This window comes from Scardinius erythrophthalmus (assembly GCF_964197995.2).
Source record: "Scardinius erythrophthalmus genome assembly, chromosome: 9".
Taxonomy (NCBI): Eukaryota; Metazoa; Chordata; class Actinopteri; order Cypriniformes; family Leuciscidae; genus Scardinius; species Scardinius erythrophthalmus.
In genome coordinates, this window is record NC_138229.1 from 39,189,683 (window position 1) to 39,215,351 (window position 25,669).

Here is a 25,669-nt window from a genome sequence, read left to right on the forward strand (position 1 = left end):
ATGCCAAGACACCTTTGGATGCGTACCCTATGCCACAGATTCAAGACATTTTGGAGTCTATGCATGGTGCCTCAGTGTTCAGCACCCTTGATCTGAAAAGTGGGTATTGGCAACTAGACATGGATCATGACAGCATTCATAAAACAGCCTTTGTGACTTCATCAGGGTTCTATGAATTCCAACGTTTACCTTTCGGCCTGAAAAATGCGGCAGCTTCTTTTCAAAGATTAATGGAGCATGTGCTTCGAGATCTGAAGGGGAAATGCTGTATGATATACATTGACGATGTGGTGATCTACTCCAAAGACGAACAAGAGCACTTCAAGCACCTCCAACAGGTATTCCATTGCCTATCCAAAGCTGGTCTCACACTCAATATGAAAAAATGCAATTTTATTCAGAAATCTCTTAAGTTTCTCGGTCACCTAGTTTCAGGAGATGGAATAAGAACTGATCCGGACAAAGTTTCAGCTATTCGATCGTTTCCTACGCCTCAATCCCTGAAAGAAGTACAAAGATTCTTAGGATTAGCCGGTTGGTATCATAGATTCATTCCCAACTTCTCAGAAAAAGCAGCACCCCTTCATGCACTAAAACAAAAAAATACAACCTGGATTTGGTCAGAGCAGTGTCAGCAATCGTTGGATCTACTCAAGATGGATTTAACCAAAGCGCCCATTCTGGCAGCACCTGATCTCGAGAAATCTTTTAGAGTCCAGACGGATGCGAGTGAAGTAGGTTTGGGAGCTGTACTTACCCAGGAAGTAGAGGGAAGTGAGCGTGTCATTGCTTATGCATCACGGTTATTGAGGGGGGCAGAAAAAGCCTATTCAGTGTCAGAAAAAGAGTGCTTGGCAGTTGTGTGGGCTGTTGAAAAGTGGCGGCCCTATTTAGAGGGAAGCCTATTTGAAATTATAACTGATCATGCAGCTTTGACATGGGCCTTTAACCATCCCAAGCCATCATCACGTCTAGTCAGGTGGACTATTCGGCTCCAAGGGTTCCACTTTGTTGTCAAGTACAGGAAGGGCCAGTGTAATATAGTACCAGATGTGCTTTCCAGAATCTCAAACGTTGACAGCTCACCAAATCTCATTGCCCTTAATCAAGTTCCTCCATCTGCCAGCATGCCAGTTGATCTAACTCAGATTGCTGTTGCCCAAAATAGTGATCAAGACATACAAGACATAGTTTCTGCCATTCGAGACCAGTCCCAGCCTCCTGATACTTCTAGAGTACATCATATAATTGAAAATGGATTTCTTTTCAGAAGTATTCCTGATGGACAAAACAGGCAGAAGCTTCAACTCATCATTCCACCAATGCATCGTCTGGCTTTTATCCAGTATGCACATGATAATCCGCTTAGTGGTCATCTAGGTAAGCTCAAAACTCTTCTCCGGCTTTTGGAAACAGTTTACTGGCCAACCATAAGGAAAGATGTGTGGAATTATTGCAAAGAATGCCAGGTATGTCAACGATACAAACCAACGCCTTCTAAACTCTCTGGTCAGATGCAATCTACTCCAGTAGTTGAACCTGGTTTCATGCTAGGTGTGGACCTAATGGGTCCTTTTCCTAAAAGCAGCAAGCAAAATGAGTACCTTATGGTCATTGTAGATTACTGTTCTAAGTGGGTGGAGATGTTCCCACTTAGATCAGCGAAAACTCCGCAGATTGCAAGAATTTTGGTGGAAGAGATTTTTACTCGATGGGGCACACCAGCATACCTAGTGTCTGATCGGGGAACACAGTTTACTTCTCAACTTCTCAGTTTTGTGTGCAAACAGTGGGGCGTTGTTCAAAAACTAACAACTGCTTACCATCCCCAGACTAACCTTACTGAGCGGGTTAACAGAAATCTGAAGACAATGATTGCCTCGTATGTTGGTGACCATCACAAATTATGGGACAGGTGGATTCCTGAATTCAGGTTTGCCCTCAATACTGCCTTTCATGAAAGCACTGGATTCACTCCTGCGGAAATAGCACTAGGAAGAAGACTTAAAGGCCCAATGGAGCGTGCGTTCCAGAGACCGCCAGATCCTAGTCACCCTGCCTATTCCACACTTGACAAACAAAGTGAACTTCTTAACATTGTCAAGTGTAACGTGGAACGAGCTCAGGCAAAGCAGAAGAAGTACTATGACCAGCGTCGCAAGCCAGCTCATTTCCAGGAAGGAGATGTGGTCTGGGTACGGGCTCATCCCCTATCCAGAGCTGAGGAAGGTGTAATGGCTAAATTATCTGCCAAGTGGAAAGGTCCAGCAAGGGTTAAGAAGAGGTTGGGACCTGTAAACTATGCAGTTGTTTCTATCTTAGATCCTGATAAATGTGACACCTATCATGTACAGAACCTTAAAATTTGCCATGGTTATGACAAATTTTCCTCTGAGCGGAGGGGTATGTAACAGCTTTAACTCTGTTACCTTAGAGGTTATATTTTTCCACACCATTAGAGGGCGCTAATCATCTTCATAGATGAGTATTTAGCCAGGTACTATACCTGAGGAAGAGGCAAGCATGTGGATAGAGGAAGCAATGGCTTCCTTGGGCTATTCTGTTTGGCTTTTTAAGGTCCTATGATTGAGGAATGTGTTTCCTTTTTGGTCAATCAGTAAGTAGAGTGTTTTTTTTTCTCAATATTACCAAACCCAGAGTGTACATTTATTTAATGTATAACTATGATATGGAGTGTGTTGAGCATTGGGCTATTCATGCTAATTGTGAATGTGTCGTCTATTTAGATGGACCTTTTTATTCCTGTGCTTTCTTACATGGGTGAAAGTACTTGCTTCAACTAACTTTCTGCTTTATGGTTGGGTGTTTGGATTATGACGCCTGGCCGTTTAACGTGAGCACTAGAGGGTTTGGATTGCACTTGTGGAAGACAGGAGGACACTTTTCCTAGTTGCAACATTGGGACTATCAAGTTAAAAGTGTGGACTTTTGCAAGGACATTTCATCCATTACCAAGCTATGTCGGCTTCACCATCAGCTAAGTTTATTAATTCACTTTTCCAGTCAAGATTCCCAAACGCTTAACTTTTCTTGTTTGATGTCTGATGTAACTGAAGTTTTCCTGTTTTCTACCTTGTTTATTATTTTGTTTTGTTTGGTTTTTGTACCAGAGATTTTGGGTTGGTGAATACATTGTAAGCGTAAAGCTTGGGTCTGATTTTTCAGAAGTATTACTGAGTAAACCAGAGCAAACTAGTCTTTATCTTTACCTAAGTTAATATCAAGCCTTGCCATCTCTACTCTGATATATAACTCAAGTCTAAAAAAGGGTAAGGGTTATAGTGTGTATACAATTAAAGGGTTGGTATACAGAAATACAGGCATAACTCTGTGCTTATACTTTATTGTAATGTGACAAACCGATGATATGCATTTGAAGAAGACAAGGAATGCAATGAAGCAGGTTGGTCTGAAGACAAAGAATGTTCCACTACCAGGGGTAGTAAGCGGAAATTGATAGCTTTCACAGATATATGAGAACAGTGGTTATCCAGCAAAAGTAACACCTTCTTTTTTACGCTAACCTTTGTGTGTTTTGCAAAGTGATTAAGGAATAACAGGAAGTCTTCCTCTTGCATCCATCCTGAAGCGTTACCACTTCCGGCACTCCCTGTTGGCCCACTCTGAACAAAGTATTCCTTGTAACATTTTCGAAGGAATACAAAGAAGGGGGGAATTGCATTCCCCAACACTTGCACAGCGCATGCTACTGACGCAAGCACACCGCTCTCACCCGGTGTCATCGCACCCACTTGCTTGACTCCACGACGTGCAACAACACGGTCTGGTGACTGGACTGTTGTTACACCAGTTTCGTCTACGTTCCATATGTCACTCCCATCAAAGTTGTATCTCTCAATGACCTGTCCAAGGCTGTTGAAGAAACCCCCCTCCCCAACATGAACGGCATCATTAGGGAGCAAGGATCCGTGAGGAAGTAATGTGGCATTTGTGAAGGGACAACACAAAGGTGCATTTTTTAACAAGATCTTTTAATGTAGAAGCAATGTTGCCCAACACAACCCTTATTTGTTTAAGCTCATCTGTTATAACTGTAATTGCCTCAATTGTGTCCCTCTGTGTCTGAAGGACAGCCTCAGTCAACACCCGGCCACTTCCAACCGTGCCATGGGGTCTGGATGCGCTCCTCCTGGGGACCTGGGGACCTCTGTGGAGTACACCTGCTGCAGACTCAACACTGGGAGCCCTCAACGCTCTCCTCACCACCCTGTACTCCCATACCCTCTGGAAAAACAAGACCACAATAACCTATTGTGCCATTTGTATTTTATTCAATTGTGCTAATGCAATAAAATGATTTACCTGTTTCCACCATGTCTGTGTCTCCCTCCCTGTCAGGCAGAATGCCGCACACACTGGTTTCTCAAATGATAGAAGCCAGCCGGGTCTCCAAGGGGGACAGGTTGGGCGTCCCATGACCCCCACCAGTCCCAGACACACTCTGTCGGTGACTGGCGAGCCTTTTTTTTGCACCCACCTTTATGTCGGACCACTTCTTTTTTATTTCAGGAACCGTCCTGTTAGCCGAACAAACTGCATTAACCGCTGCAGTCACATGTTGCCATTCCACACTTTTTTTTTGTTAGTGACGCCAATGCTATGGCTACCAAACAAGAACCTCTATTTCAGTATCTGAGAAATTTAGTTTTTTCGCCTTGTTCTCCAATGCTGCCATTTTTAAGCATAAAGAACCTTTTGCTGGCTCATATTAATATGCACAGCCATTCATGAGGTGATTTGCATGGGCTATATATGGTTGAGTGTGGGCGGGCAAAGAGTATGTCGATTTTTTTCACGTGCGCAAATGATCAGGTAGACTGTGCACGGTTTTATAAGTCTCAGTTTTTGTTTGCGTACGCCATTTTTGGCTTTTAGGCGCACGTACCCCTGGTCTCAGCTTCTGCAGTGATTTGCAGAATCTGCTCAGTGTCACATGGCAGATCCCATGTGTCTTGGAAACTGATCTGACTGACTTTCTCTTCTTTGTGACCTCATCAGATGCTTTATTTAAAACACTGACAGAAACACCTCTGGGGATGGTTGTAACACTTTTTAAATAAGTAAAGATGAGTATCTCTGGCTTTTCTTGACAAAGAAAAATTGAAATGAAACGCATATTGTCTTGTATTTTATTATTAATTTAATGAAGTTTTTTTTTTTTTTTTATAAAATAAAAATAAAAATAAAAATGGTTCCACAATTCTGTCCCATGCAGCTCTGCCACTAGGTTGGTCCAAGTGCACTGGCTGGAGGTCATCATCAGGCTGCACCTCCTTTCTGATGGTGGCAATGTTGTGGAGTATGGCACATGCAACAATGTCACAGGCCCATTCAGGTGAAACCCTCAGACTTTTCAGACACTGAAATCATCCCTTTAGTTGCCCAACGGTCATTTCAATGCATGCCCTTGTCCTGGCTAGAGCTACATTGAAACGGGTTTGTGTTTCGGGTCAGGGAATGGCGTTATGAAATACTGCCTGCAGGCATAGCCCCTGTCACCAAGCAGGATCCCATCGTAAACTCGTGTTTAATGGAAAAATGTAGTTTTGTTATGCTCAGAATAAATTTATGTAATACAGTGAGCTTGACATTAAAATTTTTCATTTACCACGTTCAAATTTTTTTTCCTTAACCACGTTCAAATAATGTGCATAAATGTGAATCTGAAAATTCTGGAGTCATGCACAGATCCAGGCCATTTTGCTTCCACATTTGTAATATAGGACATGGAGTCACACACCATGGCCCTAGAGGTCTGTAAGAATTTTGAAAGAAATCGGTCACTAGTTGGCGCTAACGAGTTTTACGGCTCTGTAATAACGTGATTCTACACACATCAGCACAATATGCATAACATTTGATAGATGTGCTCATACTGAACAACTTTGCCTCCAGAACCACTGCTGTCAATCAAATCGTTCATTAAATATTCAACTAGTCCTAGGTTTTTTGCCAGATCGGAACCAAACCAATCTAGGACAATTCTCTAGACTCTCTAGATCAATAATTATCAAAAAAGTTTAACTTTTGCATTTGGTTGTCTATAACAGGGTTATTTAGAAAATGGGTGCGGCAAAATACACTCGAAAGCCTATAGATCCTAAATGAAAACTCAGAACTTCACTAACATTGGTAAGCAATGTTCATCTGTGACATCTATGATGTCAGTGGGTAAATGCTTGCTAAATAAAACTTAATGTATTTTTACGCATGTGTGCTTAAAGGCCTTAAACGCTTGAACCCCGATAGATGCTGCTTGCAGCTTTAATATTTATTTATAACGGCTAGGTTAAAAACAGATATTATATTATGTATAGTTTGTGATATTAGCTCATTTTTCGGCAAAAGCTCTGTTGGCTTTTATTATTTGAGAAATAAAAACTTGTGTTAATGTTATGCAAATGGTTAATTATTTGTATGACTACATCACAAAGAGTCAAGTCTAGTAAAAGCATTAGATTGAAAACATTGACATTTCATAAAGTGTGTAAATAATAGAAACGCAGTTCAAAATGGCCTTTCTTTAAATGCAAATGTTATTTTATTTGTGAAGGTAAAGCATGTACTCACTATACTCCTAATTACAAGAAGAAGAAGAAACTGCTCTTAAACTGGGTGTGTGACAGGCTGTGGAATGGGGTTTGGCTGAGGTAAAATGTTTCAGTCAGAATATTTTTTTTGCTTTAACCTCTGTACTCTTCAGAGCAGTGTGGTAAGAGCAGTGTTGGGGAAAGTTACTTTTAAAAGTAATGCTTTACAATATTGTGTTACTCCCCAAAAGAGTAACTAATTGCATTCCCTGGTTACTTTTTCTCACCTGGGCTGAGCTTGCTTGTTTTTTTTTTTTTTAATAACAACAAATACAGTTCTATTTTTGGCAAATGTTAAGACCTTTTCAAATTCACCAAAAGTGAAATGAATAAGCCTCAGGCTGAAGGAAATGCATATTCACTCCTGTACAGTAGATGGCGCCGCTCAAACAAATCTTTCAGCTGTGCTGCCATTCTGGATTAAAAAACAATAGGATACAGGAGAAGTAAGTTCAACACTCTTATTTCTAAATCTAATCTAAAGTCATTTTTTATGGTTGTTTAATATTATTATGGCATTGGTTAAGTGAGATTAAATACATAAAGTATATTTGTTATAGTATATTATAATAGTTTTGCATAAAATTCTGAGATTTCATTTTACTGTTTTTATTCATTTTGAGAAATACTGAATGTTTTCGTGCAAGTGAGATGAGTAAATGCATGTTCACATTTAGTCTACAACTAAGGCCTAGTCCACACGGACACGGGTATTTTTATAACCAGAGTTTTTCCTCCTGCGTTTAAAAAAAAAATCCCGTCCACACATGCTTGGTTTAAAAGAAATCTCTGCCTACATGAAAACACAAAAACACGCTATCAAGCGCTGTCAAGAGCATGCCACACCAGCAGGCGGCGATATAACCCTGTAACGATATTAGCTCAAAGGGGAAATATTAATAATAATCCATAAGTATTAATTATGATTAATTATTAATATTTGGGTCAGTTAATTATATTAACTTTGAGGTAAGCCAAATTAATATTACAATAAATTATTCAGTTCCAACGAACTCTTTGATTATTCATTTATTCTAAGGAAAATGTATCTTTCATGGTCGCTGAAAATTAATTATTCCTTATCATGTACAGCAATTTAGAGCATGTAACAAGATCAAAATCGTAAAAGGGACTTTGTATGCAAACAGAGGATCAGAAACCAAATTCATAATTATGCACAAGTTTTATTAACTAAATCACTAACATAACTAAACTAAGCAAAACAAACAAACAAACATACATACATTAATTCATACATACATACAGGCATAGGTCAAGTGGTGAGTGTTAAGGAACCGGAAACAGGAAATAGAACTATGGAGCAAGATCTATTTTAGTATGATAAGAAACCATCAGCTTATTTCATAGCACCTCATTAAATACTTGCATGGTCAGTTGCAAATCGTGGACAATTCTTGAAGTGGTTGAAAAATGAGTCCGTTGGTGGGTCCGTGAGGGTCAAAAGTCATGGTGCAAGTTGCCATCTTGTGGTTCCAAAGCTGTTGTGGGTCGGAGCTTGCATTTTGGCTTCGAGCACATGGCTGTGGTGAGTCGAAGCCTGCTGCCCTGGCCTACTGAGTGCACGCTGGCTGGTGCGGCCTCCTGAAGTGCCAGGAAGGCCAGGAGTTGATCGTTGCCAATTCAATGATGGTAAAGTTGCAGTTTTTCTGGATTGAAGTAAAGGCAGTCTATCTCCCTCTGGGGAGCGTGAAAGCATGGCAGGCAGTGCTCTGGCCTGCTGGATCCAGGGCCATGGGCCCCAGTGGTGGGGGAGGGGCCCCCAATGCGACGAGTACAGTGGAGGCCAGCAGCACAAAAACAAAAAGGTGGGCTGATCTAGTGAAAAGGCCTTTTTAAAGCTTTACAAAGGACAGCCCTATGCAGGCTGGTTCACCCAATGAGAAGGGTAGAATTTCTGGCGGGAGTTTCCTCTGTCACCAGGATTTAATTCAATTCAATTCAATTCAAATTTATTTGTATAGCGCTTTTCACAATACATATTGTTTCAAAGCAGCTTTACAGAAAGTGCATTTCAGAAATGTACATAGAGAAATACAGTTAGTTAATCACGTATTGATTTAGGGCATAAACATATCGCCAGCGTCGAGTCGTCTCTTCACAGGCGCCGAGTCGTCTCTGCACGGGTGTTGGAGAGTCTGTAGTTTCCATGAGAGGCTGGATACAAACTGGAGCTGACGATCTGTATTTACCTCGGGACTAGCGTCCCGAGATAACAACAGAAAAGCATATGGGAAATAATTAGCGTAGCTGCTGTTCGCAATATTAATGCATTCAATCTGATTCAACTGTAGTATAAAAGGTAAGTATTATGTAAATGCTTGGCTAAAGAGATGCGTCTTTAATCTAGTTTTAAGCTGGGACAGCGAGTCTGAGCCTCGAACAATATCAGGAAGGCCATTCCAGAGTTTAGGAGCTAAATGTGAAAACGCCCTCCCTCCTTTAGTGGACTTAGATATCCTAGGAATGACCAGAAGCCTCGAATTTAGTGATCTTAAAGAGCGCGATGGATTGTAGGGCGATAGAAGATCCGTTAAATACACGGGAGCTAAACCATTTAGGGCTTTATAAGTCAGTAGCAGTACCTTGTAATTAATACGGAACTTTATAGGTAACCAATGTAGAGACGACAGAATTGGTGTTATATGATCGTATTTTCTTGATCTAGTAAGAACTCTAGCGGCGGCATTTTGGACTAACTGTAGCTTGTTTATTGAGGATGCAGGACAACCAGCTAATAAAGCATTACAGTAATCTAGTCTCGAGGTCATGAATGCATGAACTAACTTTTCTGCATCAGAAACAGATAGCATGTTACTTAGCTTAGCAATGTTTCTAAGGTGGAAAAAGGTTGTTCTTGTAACATGAAATATGATTTTCAAAAGACAAGTTGCGGTCTAATATAACACCCAGGTCTTTTACTGTAGAGGATAAAGTAACAGGACACCCTTCTAAATTAAAGTTGTATTGTAAGAGATTTTGTGGGCAGTTTTTTGGACTAAGTAATACCTCCGTTTTATCTGAATTTAATAGCAGAAAATTACATGTCATCCAATATTTTATATCTTTAACACACTCTGTTAATTTAGATAATTTATTGTTTTCATCTGGTCGTGATGAAATATATAATTGAGTGTCATCAGCATAACAGTGGAAATTAATTCCATGTTTTCTTATAATATTACCAAGTGGTAGCATATATATTGAGAATAGCAGAGGGCCTAACACAGATCCTTGCGGTACACCATAGTTTACTGACGTTATCTTCGATATTTCCCCATTTACGCAGACAAAATGGTAACGGTCTGATAAGTACGATCTAAACCAGTTTAATGCCTGTCCCTGAACACCAGTGTAGTTTTGTAGTCGGTCAAAGAGTATTTTGTGATCTATAGTGTCGAATGCAGCACTAAGATCGAGTAAAACTAGTATTGAGATAAAGCCTTGGTCAGAAGCTAAAAGTAAATCATTTGTAATTTTAACGAGCACAGTTTCTGCGCTATGATGCGGTCTGAATCCTGACTGAAACTTTTCATAGATATCATTTTCTTGCAAGAAAGAGCACAGTTGAGCGGACACCACTTTTTCTAGTATTTTAGACATAAATGGAAGATTTGAAATGGGTCTGTAATTTGCTAGATTATTATGATCTAATTGTGGTTTCTTAATGAGAGGTTTTATAACTGCCAACTTGAATATTCTTGGAACATGACCTAAGGATAAAGACGAGTTAATAATATTGAGAAGAGGCTCTTCCACTACAGGTAACACTTGTTTCAGTAGTTTAGTTGGTACTGGATCTAATAAACACGTTGTTGGTTTAGATGCAATGATAAGTTTATTTAGCTCTTCCTTTCCTATAGTTGCAAAGCGCTGTAATTGTTCTTGCGGGGTGATAATTGAGGCTGAATCATAAGACACCATTAAAAATTGTACATTTACAATTGTGTTTCTGATGCTTTCTATTTTCTCAGTGAAGAAATTCATAAAATCATTACTACTACACTGTAACAGAATATTTTGCTCCGGTAACGTCTGTTTATTTGTTAGTCTAGCGACGGCGTTAAATAAAAACCTAGGATTATTTTGGTTGTTTTCTATTAGTTTGCGGAGATGCTCAGCCCTGGCTGCTTTTAGGGCCTTTTATAATGTGACATACTGTCTTTCCATGCGATTCTAAAGACCTCTAAATTAGATTGTTTCCATTTACGCTCTAAATTACGAGTTTCTCTCTTTAGAACATGCGTAGCACTGTTGTACCATGGTGCTTTAGTTTTCTCTCTAACCTTTTTTAATCTAATTGGTGCAACGATGTCTAATGTACTAGAGAAAATGGTGCTCATAGTGCTAGTCATTTCCTCTAGTTCATCTGTTTGTTTGGGTTCAATGAGCAGCTGAGATAGATCAGGTAAGCTATTTGAGAAATTATCTATAGTTGTTGGAAGGATTGTTCTGCCTGGTCGATAACGTGGCGCAACATGACAAATTTCAGCGGTACGTAATATGCAAGTGACCATGTAATGGTCAGTGACTTCATCACTTTGCGGTATAATATCTATATCGGTTGGATTGGTTCCATGTGATATAATTAAATCTAGCGTATGATTAAGACGATGAGTGGGACCAGTTACGTTTTGCTTGACCCCAAAGGAGTTTAATAAATCTGTAAACGCAGTCCCTAACGCATCATTTGAATTATCTACGTGTATGTTAAAATCTCCAACAATTAATGCTTTATCGACATTGACCAAAAGATCTGAGAGAAAGTCTGCAAACTCTTTTAGGAAATCAGCGTAAGGCCCAGGCGGTCTATATACAGTAGCCAAGGCTAAAGATAATAGGGATTTCTTTCTTACATCTAAGAGAGTAACATTTAGCACAAGTACTTCAAACGAATTAAACCTGTGACCTGTTTTCTGAGTAACAGTAAGAATATCTTTATAGATTATAGCAACACCGCCGCCACGACCAATCAGACGGGGCTCGTGCTTACAGGAGTACCCTGATGGAGTAGACTCATTAAGACCGAAATAATCATTTGGTTTAAGCCAGGTTTCAGTAAGGCAAAGTACATCGAAACTATTATCTGTGACCATTTCATTTACAATAACTGCCTTAGGTGTAAGCGATCTGATGTTTAACCCTCCTGTTACCCTCAAATCTACCAACATCTTTTACCCACTGGGGTCAATTTGACCCCAGCTATTTAAACCCCCACAATTAGATTTTTTCCCCAAAGTTTGAAGTCAGGTACTTTGTTTCTTTGTTGACTACTTAAATAGCCCTTTAAATAAAACACCACCAATCCCCCACCCCCACCCCCACCACTTATACATCCAGAATACCTACTGCACGGCTATGGACAAATTAGCAAATCACTATAAAATGTCACTGATTGATCTAAAATTAAAAAATGATATATATTTGGTGTTTTAATAGCTTTTTATTTATTATATAATACAATATATTTTATCAAGGATAGGTTTGGGGTCAATATGACACTCCCATTGATAGTCTCAGGATGCCTCACTGTTGGCACGACACAGGACTCATGGTAGCGTTCACCTTTTCTTCTCTGGACAATCGATTTTCCAGATGTTCTAATCAGATACATTAACTTTGCACCAGTCTTCTGCTGTCCAATTCTTGTACTTCCTGCAGAATTTCAGCCAATCTTTGATGTTTTTATTGGAGAGAAGTGTCTTCTTTGCTGCCCTTCTTGACACCAGGTCGTTGTGCAAAAGTCTTGGCCTCGCTGTGTGTACAGATGCTCTCACACCCACTTGCTGCCAATATTGAGCAGTTCTGCACTGGTGGTGACATGATTCCCAAGCTGATTTCTCAGGAGGAGAAGTTCTTGGTACTTGCTGGACACTCTGGGACATCCTAAAGCCTTCTTCACTGCAGCCGAACCTCTATTCTTGAAGCTCTTGATGATCTGGTAAATGGTTCTTTCAGGTGCAAAATTCTTTGCAGCTATTTCCTTACATGTGAGGCCATTTTGATGCAAAGATGATCCTCCATCTTTCTTTGGAGGAAACCAATGCTAACAGAAGAACATAATGATGGAAGCACTTCTTCCTTTCTTTTATAGCGGTCATGTGCTGATGATATGATTAGTAAAATGATGTTAGCTGGTAATTTGGTGCCATGGACATAAACAGTGAAATTTGGGGTTTTGTGATAAAGTTTTTTGAAATTATGTAAAATGCCTCTGATCACTCTGCACAATAATCTAGAAAAATGTGAATCAACATCATAACAACTGAAATTTGGCCACCGCTGTACCCTGTCATTCAAATGGAAAGTATTGATTGGCCAATAATTGCTCAGCTGTTCGCGGTCACCCTTCTTGTACAACAGCACTGTCTTGGCCATCTTCCTCGATTCCGTCCAGCCCTGGCACCCGGTCTTTCTGGACGTTCTGGATTGCATGCCTGACCTCACTGGTCAACACTGACGGGATGGCTGGTATGGCGTTGTCCTGCATTTCGGGCAGGTCGACTGGTGTCTTGCTGGCGAACAGGTCCATATAGAACCCCCAAAAAACTTTGCTAAGAGGTCATTTTCAATTGAGAAATAGCATAAAGAGAGAGCTCACAAAGCACAAAGAGAAATAGTTTATAAGGCTTCTGTGGAAGCATTCATACATTTGCTCCTCCGCTATATTATGTTTTCCCCTCCCCCATGGCACAAAATATCAAAGTTCTTGCAAGAATTATGTTTTCTCTTCCCTGGAAATATATAATTGGCACTGGAAATATCTAATTTCTTGTGAGAATTATGATTCCCCCCTCCACAATATCATGCGAACAATCAGTGGTTCTCACAATACTTCAAGTAGGCCTATACGGTAATGTCAGGTTAGGGCCCTAAAGCAGAGGGAAGGTTTTTGAAGATCATAAAATCTCAACTTATAATGACCTCAATATCATCCAAAATAAATGTGGGATTTGTGCCTAATCACCAATGTGTGAACAACAAAAAAATATATATTTCTTATATGTTTTATACAGCAAAATGAGCCTGGGGTCAAATTGACCCCAAAGAACACCGATGCTACAAAAGTACGTACAGAACATTGAAAACCTATCATCATGTTAATTTTATGTTTATCCAGTTGTCCCCATTAAATTAGGAAAAGTCTTTAAATATGAAGCAAAAAAATTGTTTTAAAGTATGTATTTAGAGACGTTAAACACCGAATGGGGTCAAATTGACCCCAAAGGTAATAGGAGGGTTAAAAGACCTAGCTTTATAAATTGTTTTTGTTCACTAATATTGAGATTTTCTGGTTTAATCACAATTAGATTTTTCCTAGATCCTGCAGTAGATTTATTATTTGATCTCACTAAACGAGGAATAGACACAGTTTCAATATAATGTTCTACATTGGTACTTATATCAATTAAGTTTGGACAGCAAAGAGTGTGATTTGGACTTTGACTTACTAGTCATATGGTGTGTAGCGTCTTGGAGATGTTGTCCGACAGAAGAGCCGCTCTGATTCTGCTGGGGTGAAGGCCATCAGCACGGAAGAGCCTAGGTCGCTCCCAGAACAGATTCCAATTATTTACAAAGAGCAGTCTCTGTTCATTACACCATGACATTAACCATTCATTTAGAGCAAATAATCTACTGAACCTTTCGTGTCCTAGTCGGTAAGTGGTCCAGACACGATGATCGTTGTTTCAGGCGATGTGCTGCGTACCGTCTCGATCAGGGTCCTGAAATCCTTCTTCAAAACCTCCGTCTGCCGCAACCTGATGTCGTTCGTTCCCGCGTGCAGCACGACAGCTCCGACGCGCTCGTCACCGTTCAGAATCCCGGCAACCTGTGCAGCGACATCGAGAACACGAGCACCAGGAAAGCAGTGAGTGCGCACCTTACCTTTACCTATGGAAGCATGGACATGCCGGACGATGGAACTGCCGATGATCACAGCGTTGCGTTCCGTCTCGCGTAGAGGGGAGAAGCGGTTCCGGGTCCTGTCTCTCTAGTAGGTCGCGGATCTGCTTCTCCACGGATTCCAGCTCTAACTGCACAGAATGCAGCTCGAAGGTGTCCTCACCTGCACTCAAAGGTAACGTTAGACACACATCCGATATATTCGCCATTATAGCAGATGTGATACGGGTGTAAATAAGTCGATCGATAGGCGCGACCACACGTGTAATGCTAGCGGGCTAAGGCTAGTAGCGGAAGTTCGAAAGGTTGGATATATGTAGCGATATCCGAGCAATCCGATTGTTTTTTAAGGAGAATAGTATTCCAGATATGTTCACACGCTATAAAAATGAAAAAATTTTTTTTGTAAAAGAGTGTAAAGAAGAAAAACGAGGTTTCTGAATTAATTCGACGGAGCTCCAAACACAACAACGCACTCAGTCGCGACGCATGCGCAGTGTGTTTTTTCTTAAGAACAAGCCTTTGTCTTAAGAGTGCTCATTCAGGCTGGCCTGCTAAATTGGTGTTTGATGACACAACTACGAAAGATCCTTGTAATACTAATATGTTGCACAGCTATTGGCATATCATGTACACAATCATTTCGATCTTCAGAGTACCAATTTATCGAGACCAAACATGGTATAAGTGGGTTACATTGACCGTTGGTCCTGTAATAACTACATAGTGTCAAAGAGATCATATTATCAACAGAATTATTAAAAGACAAAAAGTATAACAGTAACTCATTCTCAAAATGTTCTGGAATGCATGTTATTTTCATGTTAGTCAATTCATCAATAAATGAATGCAGGAGAGTCTGTTTAGCAGATTGTTTCTGTCTTTCCATGGTCTTCCTCTTGCATCTGGCCACATTCTTTAACACCCATAAAACCTTATCTGATCGTAAAAACTCTCTGTGTTCCCTCTAACAAGACACCGTCCTGCCAGTGTGTTAGCCTCATTTGGGATGTTAGTTTTTGGTGAAGGTTTCACAGTGAGTTTGCTGGATTATTCATTAAATAAATGAATAATTTGTGTGTGTCCGATTGGTCCAGACGCTACAACCCTAATCGTAAAGCCACGTTGGCCAATCAGGAGCCTGAATCAGAAGCAAAAACCCCGGTTCTCTTACGAGAGGTCTCTCGTACTGCGTAAGATATCTTACGCTAGGGGACCCAATGCAAAACGCTGTGCATGCTGGGATCTGACACCAAAGACCCAAGGGCTAAAGCCCGGGGTTCATATAGTGCACAATCACCCAGGGAACTCACAGGGAGTCCGTGAAGAGGGAGGGGCGAAGCCGCACTCTTCCACATATGGCAGCGTCGCTTAGACGCGAATTTCATCATACAGACAGGGCAGGGTACGGCCTGAACTGATGGGGAAATGTGGGTCTTACACAGTTTGCCCAGGCACATCTTTGTGCTACTGCTTTACACTGTCGATCATCGAGCTGTGCTCAGTAGACGCAGCATTCTGAGCTGATAGCATCAGGTCAGATAATACTGGTTAACTAGACCGACAGCAGCCTGGCCTGCAGGGCGGGAACCTCTAGGTTGTGAAACCTTATAAATGTAGACGAGGAGGCCCAGCCCGCTGCTGTACAAATATCTTGCAAGGCAATCCCACTCGACCAGGCCCACGAAGAGGCCATGCCTCTCGTGGAGTGCGCTCTGACACCCAACGGGCACTGCATGCCCTTGGAGGCGTATGTTAGCGCTATAGCATCAACTATCCATCTGGATAGGCTCTGTTTCGACGCGGCCAGTCCCTTAGAACGCCCGCTGAATGAAACAAAGAGCTGCTCTGTCTGTCTGAAAACAGACGAGCGAGACACATAAGCTCGTAATGCCCTGACTGGGCAAAGGAGGCTCGCGTCTCTTTCCTCATCAGGGACCGGTAGGGCTGACAGGGAGATGACCTGCGCTCTAAACGGTGTGTTGAGGGATTTTGGAACATAACCGTGCCTAGGTTTGAGTATAACGTCATTAGGCCCAAATTCCATGCACGTCGCGCTCACAGAGAAAGAAACACAGTCTTGAAAGACAGATGTTTCAGATCAATCGTCTGTAAAGGCTTGAATGGTCCACCTTTCATGGCTTCCAGCACCGTAAAAAGGTTCCATACGGGGACTGAGGGAGGTCTGGGAGGATTCAGTCTCTTAGCCCCTCTAAGGAAGCGGATGACAAAATCGTTCCTTCCTATTGACTGACCAAGCGTTGTTCTCGAGAACGCTGCTATAGCCGCCACATAAACTTTGAGCGTGGAAGGGGTCCTGCCCTTATCCAACAGCTCTTGTAGGAAGGAAAGCACCTCCGTCACTCCACAGTCTGTGCACCAGCCCCGAAAACACTGACCATTTCGAGGAGTAGAGACGTCTCGTAGACAGAGCTCTAGCCTGCGTGATCGTGTTTAACACTCCTTTAGGGAGTTCAACATGTACCCGTTGATGGCCCAGACATGAAGGGACCACAATTCCGGGTGAGGATGCCAGATCGAACCATGGGCCTGAGAGAGGAGGTCTCTCCTCACTGGCACTGGCCACGGGGCAGTGCTCGCTAGCTGCATCACAACTGGGAACCAAGGTTGGTTTTCCCAGAACGGTGCTACAAGCAGTACTGAGCATCCTTCTTCCCTGATCCGCTCTATCACCTGAGGCAGGTGAGAGACGGGGGGAAAAGCATAGAACGGGCGGCAGGGCCATACATGAGCCAGCGCGTCCCTGCTCTTGGAGAAAAATTCTGGACAGTGAGCGTTTTCTTAAGACGCGAACAGGTCTACTTCCGCTGTGCCGAATTTCTTCCACAGCAGTTGGACTGTCTGTGGGTGTAGAGACCATTCGCCTGCCGGAACATTGTTCCTGGACAGTCTGTCTGGTCCTATGTTTAGGAGCCCTGGCACGTGCGCTGCTCTCAGCGAGCGCAGGTTGCACTGAGCCCATACCAGGAGGCGTTCTGCTAGCCTGTACAGGTTCCTGGACCTGAGGCCGCCCTGGCGATTTATGTAGGACACCACAGACAAGTTGTCCGAGCGGACCAGGACGTGGCGTGCTTTTATTTGGGGACAAAAATGCGTCAGCGCGTTGTCTACTGCCAGCATTTCGAGGCAGTTTATGTGCAGGAGCTTCTCCCGTTCTGACCACTGGCCGAAGAACGGTCTGCCCTCGAGCAGCGCTCCCCATCCCGAGGTGGATGCGTCCGTGGACACCACTCTCACCCTCGAGGAAGTCCCCAGGCTTACACCTGATTGGTACCAGTCGTCTGCTTTCCAAGGTTTCAGAGCTGTGACGCACTTCTGATTGACCTTGAGGCGGAGCAGACCGGATGCCCACGCTTGGCGTGGGACTCGCGCTTTCAGCCAGAACTGCAGCGGGCGCATGCGGAGCAGGCCCAGCTGGAGCACTGATGATGCTGAGGCCATGAGACCCAGCATCTTCTGAAATTTCTTGAGCGGGACAGATGCGCCGCAGCGGAACGAGTTCGCTGTACGCTGAATGTCTACCGCACGCTGTGGTGATAGTCACGCTATCATGGACAGCGAGTCCAACTCTGTGCCCAGGAAAGATATCGTCTGACTGGGGGACAGAGAGCTCTTCGCCCAATTGACACTGAGACCCAAATTCTCGAGGTGATCGAGTAAAATGGTCGTGTGCTCTATGAGCACTGAGCGAGATTGCGCTAGAATCAGCCAATCGTCCAAATAGTTCAGTACTCGCACGCCCCTCATTCTGAGGGGTGCGAGCGCCGCATCAATGCACTTCATAAATGTACGGGGTGCCAGGGATAAACCGAACAGCAGGACTGTGTACTGATATGCCTGGCCCTCGAAGGCGAATCTCAAATATTGCCTGTGACGTGACGCTATCTGTATTTGAAAATACGTTTCTTTCAGATCTATTGACACGAACCAATCTCCTTGGCGAATCTGCGCGAGGATTTTTCTGGTCGTGAGCATCCTGAACTGTCGCTTCACAAGCACTCTGTTCAGTTGCCTTAGATCTAGTATGGGTCTGAGACCCCCGTCTTTTTTCGGTACCAGGAAGTATCTGCTGTATAGCCCTCCTTCGCTCTGAACTTGAGAGAGAGGCTCTATGGTCCCTTTGCTCAATAGTTTCGCCACTTCGGCTCGAAGTAAATGTGCTACTTCTGTTTTTACCGTGGTCTCGACGCACGCCGTATAGCGGCGAGGGCGTCGGCGAAACTGCAGCCAATAGCCTCTTTTTATAATGTCTACCACCCACTTCGACACCCCGGGCAGCTTTGCCCATGCATCTGCATGAATAGCTAGGGGTTGAATACGAAGCGCGCACCGTTCGCTTAGCGATGGAGAGGCTTCGGTGTGCTGTAACACAAGCGTCGCGCTCGTGACATTTGAGGCAGGGGGCGCGCTGATAACAGCGGGCAGATTGCCCGCGCTCGACTCCTCTGCGGCGGTCAACCGAGAGGGGGAGGGCTGGGCGAGTCCCATAGGAACTGTCATGTCTGTGTGTGGATTTGGGCACACTATCCCGCTAGCGGGCACATTTACCACACCGAAAGCATTGTTCGCTTGAGTGAAGCGAATGCACGTTGGTTTCGTTTTTACAGAAACCATGAGACATGCATAACGTAGTGTTTGTGGGCACTGGGTAGTGGGCACATTTACCACGTTTGATGCGCAATCGATCTGAGTCGATTTTATGTGCGCGAACCCTGTGTGACGGGCTGTGCTTGTGTGTAGAGATGGGCAGTGGGCATTCTTTCTACACATAAAACACCATCGGCCGTGGCCGGGACACCAGAAAATTCACTCTTATGGGATTTATCTGGGTAGCCGTAAAAGCGGCGTTTGTGTGCAGGCAAGCGTGCTGCGTCGCCGACTTGTTTACTGCAGAATACACTGGAACAGTCACATTTACTGGAACTGAACGAGCGAGAAGTTGCCATAGAAACAGAGAGCGTCAACATGCTGGCGTTTATTTGCAGGCATGCGTGTATTACAACAGGCTTGCTCACTGCAATACTGACATTTCCAGTCGCCCGAACTTCAGAGGGGAATGAGAAATGTGTGAGAAATGGAGGTCGGTCCGTCCGCAGCGGGACCAGAAACACTCTCTTTTCTCCTTACGCCAGTGACGCACGGAAAACCATAGAAACGGTGTTTGGGTGCAGGCGAGCGGGTTGTACAACGCGCTCGTTGGCTGCAAAATGCACATCTGCAGTCGCCTTTCAGGGAACTGACAGAGCGAAGCATTGGCGGCATAATTTATCTGCCGCTAGACCAGGATTCGAACAGCAGGAAGGCAAGGAAGGCGGCGCGGCCAGCGACTTCAGTGACTCGTCCTGCTGAAGGTGCTCTCTCTCAGACGGCGCGGCTTCTTCTCCAGCTCCAGCGATGCGTGTGCTTCGCTTGAAGGATGAAAAATCAGATAATAGCTGCCTGCGAGCGGTATTTATAGGCCTACACCACGCCCGTTTCGGCGGGATGTGACGCAGCAGGCGCGAAGCACCCTCATTGGGTCTGGCGTCACGCCAGGCCTCGCTCGATAGGCTGCTGCAGTTGCCGCAGAACAGCCAATAGGCGCGCAAGCTGTCTCGCCTATGTCTGTATGCTGCCGCAACGCGTTTTGCATTATTGAAAAATTAAGGATAATTTTTGGCTTCAATATCTCGCGGAAAAAGGATTTTCCCCTAGCGTAAGATAACTTACGCAGTACGAGAGACCTCTCGTAAGAGAACGTACTCGGTTACTAACGTAACCTCGGTTCTCTCTGGTAGAGGGAACGAGTACTGCGTATCTTGCCGTGCATGCACGCTCTGGTTGCTTCGATGATGAAAAACCAGATAATAGCTGCCTGCGAGCGGTATTTATAGGCCTACACCACGCCCGTTTCGGCGGGATGTGACGCAGCAGGCGCGAAGCACCCTCATTGGGTATGGCGTCACGCCAGGCCTCGCTCGATAGGCTGCTGCAGTTGCCTCAGAACAGCCAATAGGCGCGCAAGCTGTCTCGCCTATGTCTGTATGCTGCCGCAACGCGTTTTGCATTATTGAAAAATTAAGGATAATTTTTGGCTTCAATATCTTGCGGAAAAAGGATTTTCCCCTAGCGTAAGATATCTTATGCAGTAATCGTTCCCTCTACTAGAGAGAACCGAGGTTACGTTAGTAATCGAGTACGTTTTACTGTCTACACAACAACACTGCAACCGGCGTTTCTGAAAATCCTCACCCTGGCAGGGGTTTTCAAAAATGTTCGGTTTCAGTGACCTGATACTGCGTGTCCGTGTGGACGAACGGCCGAACCGCATACAAAAGTCATGGTTATAAAAATACCCGTGTCCGTGTGGACAAGGCCTAAAATAACCATCATGTTTACACAGCACACACACAGAAGAACTTTAGATTGAAAAAGTAATGTGTTACTTTACTCGTTACTTGAAAAGTAATCAAAATACATATTGTATTTAGAGAGAGAGAGAGATTGACTAAGCGAGTACATTATCTACATCTGATGTAGCATTCATTCTTCAGGTCAATCTTATATTCATAATCACAAAATCTCTTTAGAACTAGTAACAAATGAATGTGCTGCTGCTGCTCCAGTGAAGTTATTAGAGAGAAACAATGAGACAGGACGAAGACAAGAAGTGTAAATTACCCGCGTCTGTTGTAACATACAGTATTTACACATTTTAAAAGGCTAGTCAAGAAGTCAAATAACTGACATTTTTCACTCGAGGTCAGGTTTTTATTTTTCAATAATATAATATAATATAATATAATATAATATAATATAATATAATATAATATAATATAATATAATATAATAAAATGAAATAGAAACAAGTAATCAGTATGCCATAAATAACATATATATATATATATATATATATATATATATATATATATATATATATATATATATATATATATATATATTCTTACATAGCCTATGTTTTTGTTTCTTTTTCCACCCAAGGTCAGGTTTAATTTATTTTTTAATCATAAAATAACAAATATGCAAAAAATAGTGTGTAGTGTGCTCTTTTGACCTAGCATGCTTTTCCAGTCGCTTTTCTGTTCCTAAGATGTGTTTCCAGTCCTGAAATCCCTTGGTCGTGAAAGTTGGATCAGAGACCACGCATGTGCCACATTTTCAACAGGCGAAGCAAAACAGGGCATTGGCTTTCACGGAGTACTCCAACCAGTTTCTCCATTTAAACCAATTGCTAGAAAATGACCTCTTCTTTCCTGAAAATAATGACTACAAATACTAAAAATAGCTGCGGAAAAACACCACCGGCAGGCGAGTGGCTGAGTGGTTAAGGCGATGGACTGCTAATCTGTTGTTCTCTGTGCGCATATGGGTTTGAGTCCCATCCTTGGTGTTTGATGTCTTCAGTGTTCAAGAGAGCCAAGTGCGCCTTCCAAAGTATAACTATAACATAACTATAACATCATCATACTAAAAATAGCTGCAGAAACACACCACAGCCCAGCTTCGGGCAGGCGTGCAGGCGAGTGACGAGGTGGCCGAGTGGTTAAGGCGATGGACTGCTAATCCATTGTGCTCTGCACGCGTGGGTTCGAATCCCATCCTCGTCGTTTGATGTCTTTAGTGTTCAAGAGAGCCAAGTGCGCCTGCCAAAGCTCTCTGCTGCCCCAACTATAACATCATACTAAAAATAGCTGCAGAAACACACCACAGCCCAGCTTCGGGCAGGCATGCAGGCGAGTGACGAGATGGCCGAGTGGTTAAGGCGATGGACTGCTAATCTGTTGTTCTCTGTGCGCATATGGGTTTGAGTCCCATCCTTGGTGTTTAGTTTCACAGAGAGCCCAGTGAACAGGTCAACCGCAGGGGTGCCGCTCATGGCGAGCTTTAGCTGGATTGCATTTTAATTATAGCTGCAGAAAAAGCTCATGTTCATTTCTGAAAACATTGTTGAGGTCAGGATCAATATAAGAAGCCCCCTGGTGCATGGATATGACCATTAGAAATACAAAAACACATTCTAAGGGAGGTCCAAATTCTGGCTACACCAGCCTTCTTCAAGCTCATGCTTTTGCCAGCACAGCGAAAGCAGCACGCAATAGGGTGGGTAGGATAATGAAGAGTGCAAGGACACTGCAAATATATTCTGAGAGAGGTCTAATGCAAGCTATGCTGCCATTTTCATGACCCAGGCATTCTCTCTAGGTTCTTTCCAACAAAGCAGAAGCAGCACACAAAAGAAACATAAGCACATCTCCCTCTATCAACACGGTTGTGAGTCTCCTAACCCATAGGACCCAACGCTCCTTGCAGGTCAGTCGAAGAGTTACCTCTCTCATCAGCCTAACCTTTTACAACACATTGTGGTGAACTTTATCTCTGTCAAAGTACAAAGCCGTTCAAAGTACCTCGCTGCCAACTTTAACGACAACATCCTTAAAATAGTTGCAGAAACATCATCATCATACTAAAAATAGCTGCAGAAACACACCACAGGCCAGCTTCGGGCAGACGTGCATGCGAGTGACGAGGTGGCCGAGTGGTTAAGGCGATGGACTGCTAATCCATTGTGCTCTGCACGCGTGGGTTCGAATCCCATCCTCGTCGTTTGATGTCTTTAGTGTTCAAGAGAGCCAAGTGCGCCTGCCAAACCTCTCTGCTGCCCCCACTATAACATCATCATACTAAAAATAGCTGCAGAAACACACCACAGCCCAGCTTCGGGCAGGCGTGCAGGCGAGTGACGAGATGGCCGAGTGGTTAAGGCGATGGACTGCTAATCCATTGTGCTCTGCACGCGTGGGTTCGAATCCCATCCTTGTCGTTTGATGTCTTTAGTGTTCAAGAGAGCCAAGTGCGCCTGCCAAAGCTCTCTGCTGCCCCAACTATAACATCATCATACTAAAAATAGCTGCAGAAACACACCACAGCCCAGCTTCGTGCAGGCGAGTGACGAGATGGCCGAGTGGTTAAGGCGATGGACTGCTAATCTGTTGTTCTCTGTGCGCATATGGGTTTGAGTCCCATCCTTGGTGTTTAGTTTCACAGAGAGCCCAGTGAACAGGTCAACCGCAGGGGTGCCGCTCATGGCGAGCTTTAGCTGGATTGCATTTTAATTATAGCTGCAGAAAAAGCTCATGTTCATTTCTGAAAACATTGTTGAGGTCAGGATCAATATAAGAAGCCCCCTGGTGCATGGATATGACCATTAGAAATACAAAAACACATTCTAAGGGAGGTCCAAATCCTGGCTACACCAGCCTTCTTCAAGCTCATGCTTTTGCCAGCACAGCGAAAGCAGCACGCAATAGGGTGGGTAGGAAAATGAAGAGTGCAAGGACACTGCAAATATATTCTGAGAGAGGTCTAATGCAAGCTATGCTGCCATTTTCATGACCCAGGCATTCTCTCTAGGTTCTTTCCAACAAAGCAGAAGCAGCACACAAAAGAAACATAAGCACATCTCCCTCTATCAACACGGTTGTGAGTCTCCTAACCCATAGGACCCAACGCTCCTTGCAGGTCAGTCGAAGAGTTACCTCTCTCATCAGCCCAACCTTTTACAACACATTGTCGTGAACTTTATCTCCGTCAAAGTACAAAGCCGTTCAAAGTACCTCGCTGCCAACTTTAACGACAACATCCTTAAATTAGTTGCAGAAACATCATCATCATACTAAAAATAGCTGCAGAAACACACCACAGCCCAGCTTCGGGTAGATTTGCATGCGAGTGACGAGGTGGCCGAGTGGTTAAGGCGATGGACTGCTAATCCATTGTGCTCTGCACGCGTGGGTTCGAATCCCATCCTCGTCGTTTGATGTCTTTAGTGTTCAAGAGAGCCAAGTGCGCCTGCCAAAGCTCTCTGCTGCCCCAACTATAACATCATCATACTAAAAATAGCTGCAGAAACACACCACAGCCCAGCTTCGGGCAGGCGTGCAGGCGAGTGACGAGATGGCCGATTGGTTAAGGCGATGGTCTGCTAATCTGTTGTTCTCTGTCCGCATATGGGTTTGAGTCCCATCCTTGGTGTTTAGTTTCACAGAGAGCCCGGTGAACAGGTCAACCGCAGGGGTGCCGCTCATGGCGAGCTTTAGCTGGATTGCATTTTAATTATAGCTGCAGAAAAAGCTCATGTTCATTTCTGAAAACATTGTTGAGGTCAGGATCAATATAAGAAGCCCCCTGGTGCATGGATATGACCATTAGAAATACAAAAACACATTCTAAGGGAGGTCCAAATCCTGGCTACACCAGCCTTCTTCAAGCTCATGCTTTTGCCAGCACAGCGAAAGCAGCACGCAATAGGGTGGGTAGGATAATGAAGAGTGCAAGGACACTGCAAATATATTCTGAGAGAGGTCTAATGCAAGCTATGCTGCCATTTTCATGACCCAGGCATTCTCTCTAGGTTCTTTCCAACAAAGCAGAAGCAGCACACAAAAGAAACATAAGCACATCTCCCTCTATCAACACGGTTGTGAGTCTCCTAACCAATAGGACCCAACGCTCCTTGCAGGTCGGTCGAAGAGTTACCTCTCTCATCAGCCCAACCTTTTACAACACATTGTGGTGAACTTTATCTCCGTCAAAGTACAAAGCCGTTCAAAGTACCTCGCTGCCAACTTTAACGACAACATCCTTAAAAGAGTTGCAGAAACATCATCATCATACTAAAAATAGCTGCAGAAACACTCCACAGCCCAGCTTTGGGCAGACGTGCATGTGAGTGACGAGGTGGCCGAGTGGTTAAGGCGATGGACTGCTAATCCATTGTGCTCGCGTGGGTTCGAATCCCATCCTCGTCGTTTGATGTCTTTAGTGTTCAAGTGCGCCAAGTGCGCCTGACAAAGCTCTCTGCTGCCCCAAATATAACATCATCATACTAAAAATAGCTGCGGAAAAACACCACCGGCAGGCGAGTGGCTGAGTGGTTAAGGCGATGGACTGCTAATCTGTTGTTCTCTGTGCGCATATGGGTTTGAGTCCCATCCTTGGTGTTTAGTTTCACAGAGAGCCCGGTGAACAGGTCAACCGCAGGGGTGCCACTCATGGCAAGCTTTAGCTGGATTGCATTTTAATTATAGCTG